This window comes from Macaca thibetana, chromosome 6 (assembly GCF_024542745.1).
Source record: "Macaca thibetana thibetana isolate TM-01 chromosome 6, ASM2454274v1, whole genome shotgun sequence".
Lineage (NCBI taxonomy): Eukaryota > Metazoa > Chordata > Mammalia > Primates > Cercopithecidae > Macaca > Macaca thibetana.
The window spans coordinates 11,590,054-11,598,426 of record NC_065583.1 but is presented as its reverse complement, the minus strand read 5'-3'; the positions used below and the strand labels follow the sequence as shown (position 1 = coordinate 11,598,426).

The 8,373-nt window shown below is 46.9% G+C and overlaps 1 pseudogene; it reads right to left on the bottom strand.

Annotated features, from left to right (window-relative positions):
• Window positions 1–5,084: 5,084 nt before the first annotated feature.
• On the bottom strand, window positions 5,085–7,741 carry LOC126956082 (keratin, type I cytoskeletal 18-like; annotated as a pseudogene).
• Between the last annotated feature and the right edge of the window lie 632 nt (window positions 7,742–8,373).

Genomic DNA, 8,373 nt, shown 5'->3' with positions numbered 1-8,373 from the left:
GCTGGTTCAATCAACCTAGACAATGGCTAAGGGCCTCGGAAGGAGGAGGGTGGAATTGAGAAATTTAGAAAGAAAAGGGTAGCAGGATTTGGTGACTGAAGTGGCTGAGTAGGAGGCAAGAAATCACCAAACTCCTGGCTTTGGAGACCAAACGTTCCTCTAACACCTCCTCCCAAGTGCTTCGTTTTTGTTAGCATGGAAAGGATATTGTAAAGGCCAAATTACACAACCCAAGAGGAAATCCAAAGTCAGACAGAGAGAATAATAGAAAGGACTATGGGGTTGGCAGTATGATTCATTATTATTCTTTAAGGTAAGGAGAAAAAAAATAATTGATCCTGGATGAAGAAATTGGGCTTGGCTGAGCCCAGGGCTGTGGGAGGTAAGTCCTGCTCCAGAACTCCTTGGGGGCATGTGGTTGAGGGGCCAGCAGGAAGGAGGGGGGATGGTGGCTGCAAAGGTTTAAAAAGACATTTTGTCCCAGACTGGTGATGGGAAAAATCTACAGGACTGGGTTTCAGTGGTTGGTAGCGAGGACGCCATTGGCAACCCTCAGTGCCTTTCCTGCTGATGAGTGCCTCATTGCCAACTTACCCAGTTTAAAATAAATCTTCAAGCTAGCCTGGAGGTAACTCCGCCTGAGCTTTGTCTTTTGCAGATGAGGAAGTGCAGGCTGAAAGATCAAGCCACTTAAGAAGGTCACACAGACAGGAAGTGTGGAGTTCAAGCTCAACCTAGGCTCAAGATTCCTGATTCCAGTCCAGTTCCCCCAAGCCATCCTGCTCTTTGGGGTTTGGGGTGTATGCCAAGTAGGATCTCTCACTGATTTGGCCCCTAGCACTATGCTTGATAAATATTTGAATAAGGGAGTTAATTTTCCATTGGTTTGGTATCAGTTGATCCATCAAGGGACCAGGATTAATTAAATTTCTCCTATGGGAAGTTAGAGCAGAGGAGAGGAAAATTAATGAGCCCTAGATAGGTCCCAGAGACTTCTCTGAGAGTATCAAGGGGGCACTGGTTATGCCAGGAAGGGAGATGAGTGGACCAGGAAACCAGGACAAGAAATGCATGTGAGTGGGTCTTCCTGTTAATTTTTCATGGTTTCCTAAGAGTGATCAGGCAGGAAATCCAAAAATTTTGATCGTGGTCTTTAAAGGATTTCTAGCCTCTCCATGGATATAGGATCATTGAGGACATGGAGTTGGGAGACTAAAATAATGCAATTTCTGACATAGTTCAATGGCCTAGGTCAGAAGCCAGCAAACTTTTTCTGTAAATGTCCAGATAGTAAACATTTTAGGCTTTGTAGACCAAGAGGCAAAATCTAGGATATTATGAAGATGCAAGAGAGAAAAGAAAAGACCACAAAATTTTTATTGATGAAAATAAAAAATAATAACAACTGAGTCAATTTTCTTGAAATACAGGTTTGCTAATGAGAAGATGGAATTATTTGGGGGGGAATAATATTTCATTAATTGGATTTCAAAATTAGTATTTTGTCACATCACAGTCAATTGTAAACGTTTATCTGTTAGTGCTGATCTGCAATGGATTTACCATATTTTGTGTCTGAAAATATGTTTCACACTGACAGCTGATAGGTGTGGCATCATTGTGATTTTCTGTGCACCAAGAAGCAGTGCTAAGCGATGAGACCTACTCATACATTTATGTATGTATCATTTACATACATAAACCATATGTAAATGAATGAGCCTTGCTTATTCCAGTAGAATTTTATTTATGGACCTGAAACTTGACTTTCACATAATTTTCACATGTCAAAAATGTTCTTTTTTTTTCTCAGTCATTTAAAAATGTGAAAACCATTCTTAGCCCATGGGCCATCCAAAAACAAGCAGTAAACTAGATTTGTCCTGTGGGTTTAGTGTGTCTTAGTGAGTCAAGTTAAACCATAATCAGGATTGTCAAAGGAAATCTGATGTTGTATGGTTATTCCTAATATCTGCCTGGCAAGGAGGAAGTACCTAGGAGGAAGGCCAAAGAGTTTAGATGGGACTAGAAATAGGGCGTTACTTGAGTTTCACCTTTGGAAGACTTCAGTCTGAGTCCTAGAATGAGGGTTCTCCAACCTTCCCCTGATTGGGGTTTGTAGGACTTGACCCGTGCCCTCTTGGCCCAAGACTCTTTATATTCTGTAAGCCCTATCATGGATTCCATTTCTGTCTGTGTGGCCATTCTGGGTCTTGATACAAGCACAGAGGTTTCCAAAGGACAGGGCAGAGCTGCCTGCAAAGAACAACCTCCCAGACTGCTGAGACCAAAGCGGTGGGTAGGCCTGGGGGTGCAGAGTGTCACTTTCAGAGCTACAGCTTCAAAGTGGCCCTTATCTCCAGACACACAGGCGAAGTGTGCCACCTGTTTATGAGTAAACTAATGGCCTAATCTCAGCTGGAGGCAAGGTAATGGGGCAAGGCAGGGTTGGAGAACACTCAGGTCATGCTGCCCAAGGTTTAACCCTCTCTAGGCTCCAGCAAGTGAATGTATAAACATGGCTCCAACTGAAGGGCCAGCCCTAACCAAACCACAGTTTTCAGCTAATTCCTATAGGATGGGGGAGAAGCCTGCTCCAAACCAGGACAACTCCACCTCTTCATTGTGTATCCAATGGAAAGTTGGGTTGGCAGCTTTTAATAACTTAGAAATGGCTGGGGGAAAAATGTTCTGAATCATTTACTCATTCAGCAAATAACCTTGGAATACGTACTCTACGCTGGTCACTGATGCAGATATAGACTTGGACAAAAGCCACGTCATCTGGCTTTGTTCAAGCTGAACAGTCCCTTGACCCAGTCACTGATGGAGATACAGACGTGGGCAAAAACCACGTCATCTGGCTGTATTCAAGCTGAACAGTCCCTTGACAGTCTCCATGACAGGGCAGAGGGCATATTATTGTACCCATTTTACAGAGGAAAGAGCTGTCACACACAGTGTCACACAGGAAGGTAGACGATAGTGTCAATGTCCCTCATCTTAGTATAAAGTTGTCTTCTAAAAACTCTCCATTATTTATTAATTTATTGACTCACTTATTCATGATTTCTGCACAGTGTTACTTATCCTGCATGAGACTCTCACACCAGTGCTTGGGGTGTAAGAACACAGGATTGCGTTCCCTTTTCTCAAAGAGTCTGTGGTCTTAGGGGATTCACTGGGGTCCACTTTCCAAACCAAGACAGCAAAGGAGCACTAGGAGAGGAGTGTTCTGTGCAGATACTCAGTCATGTGATAGCTAAGAGATGGATCTTCCATTTAATACTTTGCCTTAGGCAAGTCACTCTCCTCTGTTTCCTCACCTGTTAAGTGGGTATAACAATAGTACCGACTTCACTGGGCTGTTGCGAGGACTGAATGAGATGACACGGAAGGTGTCTGGCACACAGTCAGTGCTCAATAAACAGTGATTACTAAAGAAAACCCATGAGGAAAGGCTAAAGGGTCGGGAATTCAATGACACAGCTAATTTTGCTTGCTTTATTTTGTTCATCTCAAAGATTTGCTTTTAAATTGAACATTTTGCACAGTTATTAAATGTATGAACTGGCCTTGTTTATACCTATGATCTAGTTGAATCCTCAAAGCAACTTCTTGGAATAGGCATTGTTAATTTCTTCCCATTTTGCAGATGAGAAAACTAAGGATCAGTGATGAGAAGTTCTCCAAAATCACACAGCAAGAAAGGATGTGAGTCAGCGTCCTGGGCTGCTTGTCTCCACCCTGGTCTCCCTTTTGTTACATGATGGATGGGATTTGGTTGATATTTGGCTGTAGATTGGGCAGGAAAACCAAGGTTCAAATGGGGCAGTGAATGGCTCAAATGTGATGGGGAAGCCCTGATGGGAAGGGTTGTTAAACCTTGGAATGGGCGACTCCAACAGAAGCAGAACCCCTTGCCAGGATGACTTCCCCGCCATCTTCCTGGATGACTCACAACTCACAGTGGTCCTACCTATAGGCAGCAGGCCAGGGGATGAAAAAGATGACCAGCCACTGTCTTTACTTTCCCCAAGTTCCCCAAATGTTTTCCCCTTTCATTATTATTCAGTCAATGATGACAAAGCTACTAGTGCTGCCACTGCTCCCCACACCGCTGCTCCCACTCCCACAAAGGAACTCTATCCTGCTCCATCTATGCACCATTTAATGCTGAATCACTCGGTGATGGAGTGATCTGGTGTCTGTTTACACAGAGGAAGCCCCAGCCAGAAGACCTGGTCGATCCAAGTCAAAGGCATCCGATCCCCAGCACACGCCCTGCCATGTGGCCTCCCTTGCCCACGCAGGCATAGAATCTACCAGGGCTCTGCTTCCCACCAAGCTGAGAGGCCACTGGATTAGTTTCCTACATCTGCCTTAACAAATTGCCACAAACTGGGTGGCTTGAAACACAGAAGTTTATTCTGTCATAGTTCTGAAGGCCAGATGTCTAAAACCAAGGTGTCAACAGAGCCAAGCTCCCTCCGAAGGCTCCGGGGGAGTTGTTCCTGGCCTCTTCCAGCTTCTGGTGGCTCATGGAATTCTGGCTCGTGGCTGATAACTCTCATCTCTGTCTCTGTCATCACATGGCCTTCTCCCCTTCTCTGGGTCCATGTCTTCTCCTCTTCCGTTTCCTAAAAGGACGTTTGTCATTGATTTTAGGGCCCACCTAGGTAACCCAGATAAGCGCATCCCAAGATCTTTAACTTAGTTACATCTGCAAATGCGAGTTTTCACATCTTCCAATTCTTAAACTCAAATAAGGTCCCATTCACAGGCTTCAAGGGTTAGAGCATGGACATATGTCTTGGGGGTCACCTCCAGCCCACTACAGCCACAGAATCTTTCTCAGCGTAGTGCTCAAATTAGTTGATGCACACACAAAAAAAGATGTTGGCCCATGAAATGCAGGCCTTTCATTTATTTATTTATTTTTGCTCTCTGAAATTTTTATTGGCCTCCTGCTCCCCAAAGTGGACCCTGCTTCTCCTGGGTTAATGTCTCAGAACTTCAGAGTCACTGGTCTCAGACACCACTTTGCCGTCCACTGTCTGGTGGGTGGTGGTCTTTTCGGTGGTTTAGTTGGAGTTGCTGCTGTCCAGGGCATCATCAAGACTGAATTCCTCACCATCTTCCAGCAGGCGGCGGTAGGTGGCCATCTCAGCCTCCAGTTTGACCTTGATGTTCAGCAGGGCCTGGTACTCCTGGGCCTGAAGTTGCCCCTCTGCCCGGGTCTATGCCAGCTCTGACTCCAGGTGCAGCAGGATCCCACTGAGCTTCTCCATCTGCACGGTGTAGCGGGCCTCCACCTCCCTCAGGTTGTTCTCCAAGCTGGCCTTCAGATCTCTCATAGAGTCCAGGTCGATCTCCAAAGACTGGAGTGTATGTCTCTGCTCTGTTGAGTGTCACCTCAGCAGCTTCAATCTCGGCGGACTGCGTGGTGACCACTGTGGTGCTCTCTTCAATCTGCTGAGACCAGTACTTGTCCAGCTCCTCTCGGTTCTTCTGAGCCAGCTCCTTGTACTGGACCCAGTGTCTGCCATGATCTTGGCAAGGTTCTGAGATTTGGGGACATCCACCTCCGCGGTCAACCCAGAGCTAGCAATCTGGGCTTGCAGTCCTTTTACTTCCTCTTTGTGGTTCTTCTTCATGAAGAGCAGCTCCTCCTTGAGAGCCTCGATCTCTGTCTCCAGCTGCAGCCCAGTGACATTGGTGTCATCAGTGACCTAGTGGAGCCCACGGATGTCGCTCTCCACAGATTGGCACATGACCAGCCCTGTCTCATACTTGACTCTAAAGTTATCAGCAGCAAGACAGGCATTGTCGATCTGCAGAATGATGCAGGCATTGTGCACAGCATTTGCGAAGATCTGAGCCCTCGGGTCCTCAATGTCTTGAAGTAATGGCCCCAGTAATGGGACCTGGGGTCCCTTCTTCTCCAGATGCTCCCCGATTTTGTTCTCCAGCTTCCGGTTCTCGGTCTTCCGGCTCCTCACTCTGTCCAGGTAGGAGGCCAGGCGGTCGTTCAGGCTTTGCATGGTCTCCTTCTTACTGTGGATGCCTCCCATTCTCACCAGACCCCTGGCCATCCCCGCAACCGGGTCCCCAGACCTCAAGCCGCCCTGGAAGTTGGTGGACATAGAGATCCGGGAGCCTGAGCCCCCAGCACCTGCATAGATGCTGGCTGCGCTGCTCACTGGCCGGGCACCGTAGCTGGGAGTCTGGATGGAGCCCAGGGACTGGTAGTTGGTAGAGAAGGTGGAGAGAGTGTTGAAGCTCATGCAGTCTGGGAAGGAGAGCAAGAGGACAGGATTCAGGCTTTGCCGACCAAGCCTTTTATAATCTCGAGACTAGATCAACCCTAGTGATTTCATCAACTATAAACTTCTCTGGAGTGCCAGTTATGGAAAACCCTCAGTATCTCAACTGTGCAAGGGACCATTTACTGAAAACTAAAAGAGAGAATGTATCAGAAAGGGCCTAACATGGTGTCTGGCACATGGTGGCATTCAGTTAGTATTCTGAATACTGACTCTTCTAGACACCTTGCTGGGTCCCATAAGACATAGTCCCTGCCCTAAAGAAGAAGCTAGCAGCACCACTGGTAAGAACATAACCTCAGGAGATCCTAAAGGGAAGCAGCCCGAGGGAAGTTTCTTTTGTAGAGAGAACATTCCTCCCACTCGAAATCACATATTTAACATCTGTCTTCCCCAATTCTTTCGTTTTTTTTCAACAAGTATGTTTTAGCTTGATCAGTTATGTGCCAAGCTCAAGAAATGAAATATTAAGCTAATGTCCCATGGGACATGGCCTACTGAAGGAGACAGGATTGTAAGGATATTCAACCAAAATCAAGATATAACTACAATGGGAAGAAGGAGCACTACCAGAGAGAAACAAGGCTCTATTGTCCATCAGAGGTCAGGAAGCCCTTTTGAGGAAGAAACATTTAAGCTGAAAGATGATAGGATTTGACCAAGCAGTGAGCTAGAAGAAGATAAACTGAGACCTCAGTGGGGTAGAAACTATGTCTGTGTTCACTTCTGTCCCCCCAAACCTAGTACCTAGCACATAAAAGGAGCTCAATAAATAGGTGTTAGATTGCATTTAATTGAAGTGTGGTTATCTAACCCCCATTTTACAGGTGGGAACAGCAAGGCAGAGCACCTAAGCTTGCATTTGACAGGCATGGATTTCTGTGGACGAGGAGAGCCTAGCAACCAGGTTGCTGTGGCTGTCCACACCATCCTTCCTGCCTCCCTCAGGCCCCTCCCTACTTGCCTCAGGCTCCCTGAAGGACGTATGTGCCAAACCAGGAGGAAAGAGGGGAGGAATGGGGGCAGTTGAGGAGGGAGGCCTCATTTCAACCTGGTACAAGGTGAACTATTTATGGCAAGAACCAGATGAGCAGGGAGCCTGGATGCTCAAAAGTCATGGAGGAAAAATACCCAATTCCCAGCCAGAGCGCCGAAGAATTGTTCTACTGGGACAGCTCTGCCCTGTCATACACTGGACTCCAGGGCTGCCCTGACAGGAGTGAACAGACCCTTTTCCCATGTTGTCTTCTCCCTGCCAGCCTCATTCTGGATGATTCTCACACATTGTCCACGCTCAGCTCAGCTGCCATGTCCAGCAAGACGCCACATGCTCCTCTCCCTGTTGGGTTAGGTGTCCCTGCCCTGCTCCTCTCATAGCCTGCAGTTGCTGCCCTTGAGATGTGCTGTGTGGTCATTTTCCGATGGTGAATTCATTCCAAGCAGTGATCATAGCCTGTACTCTGTTGTGTGAACCCAGCACCAGCCCCTGAGCCTGGGTACATAGGCACCCCATGAAAATTCAATGAATGGGCAAGTGAAGAAAAAAATATAAGTGAATGACACTATCAATCAATCACAACTTTTTTTTGTAAACAATTGCATGTAAATGTCAGAACCACCAGTCAGCCCCAGGCCTGCTTTGTACCAAAGATTGTCAGCACCCCTGTCCTACAAGGGTATGTGGTCTGCCAGAGGGTCTACAGGGTGAGGGTGAAGAGAGATATACATGACACTGGAACAGCCTCCAGATGAGAATTTATTCTTTTGCCATCGTTGAGTCGCTGCTACTACATGCAAGGTGCTGCGCTAATGCAGTGGACTCAGGTATAAGACATGGCCTCTGCCTTCAAGGAGTTTGCAGTTTAATCAGGTCAGAGAAGACATATTGATGAGTGCTGGCCAGAGTGGTTGCAGGGCACAGAAAGGAGGTGGGATGGGGGGCACAGAAGGAGTAGGTAAGCCCAGACCAAGGTTGGCTTTGGATAGAAATTGTCCCACAGTTCAGAAGCATGACCAGCTCTAGAAGCCAGGGACTGTGGGTGTACAT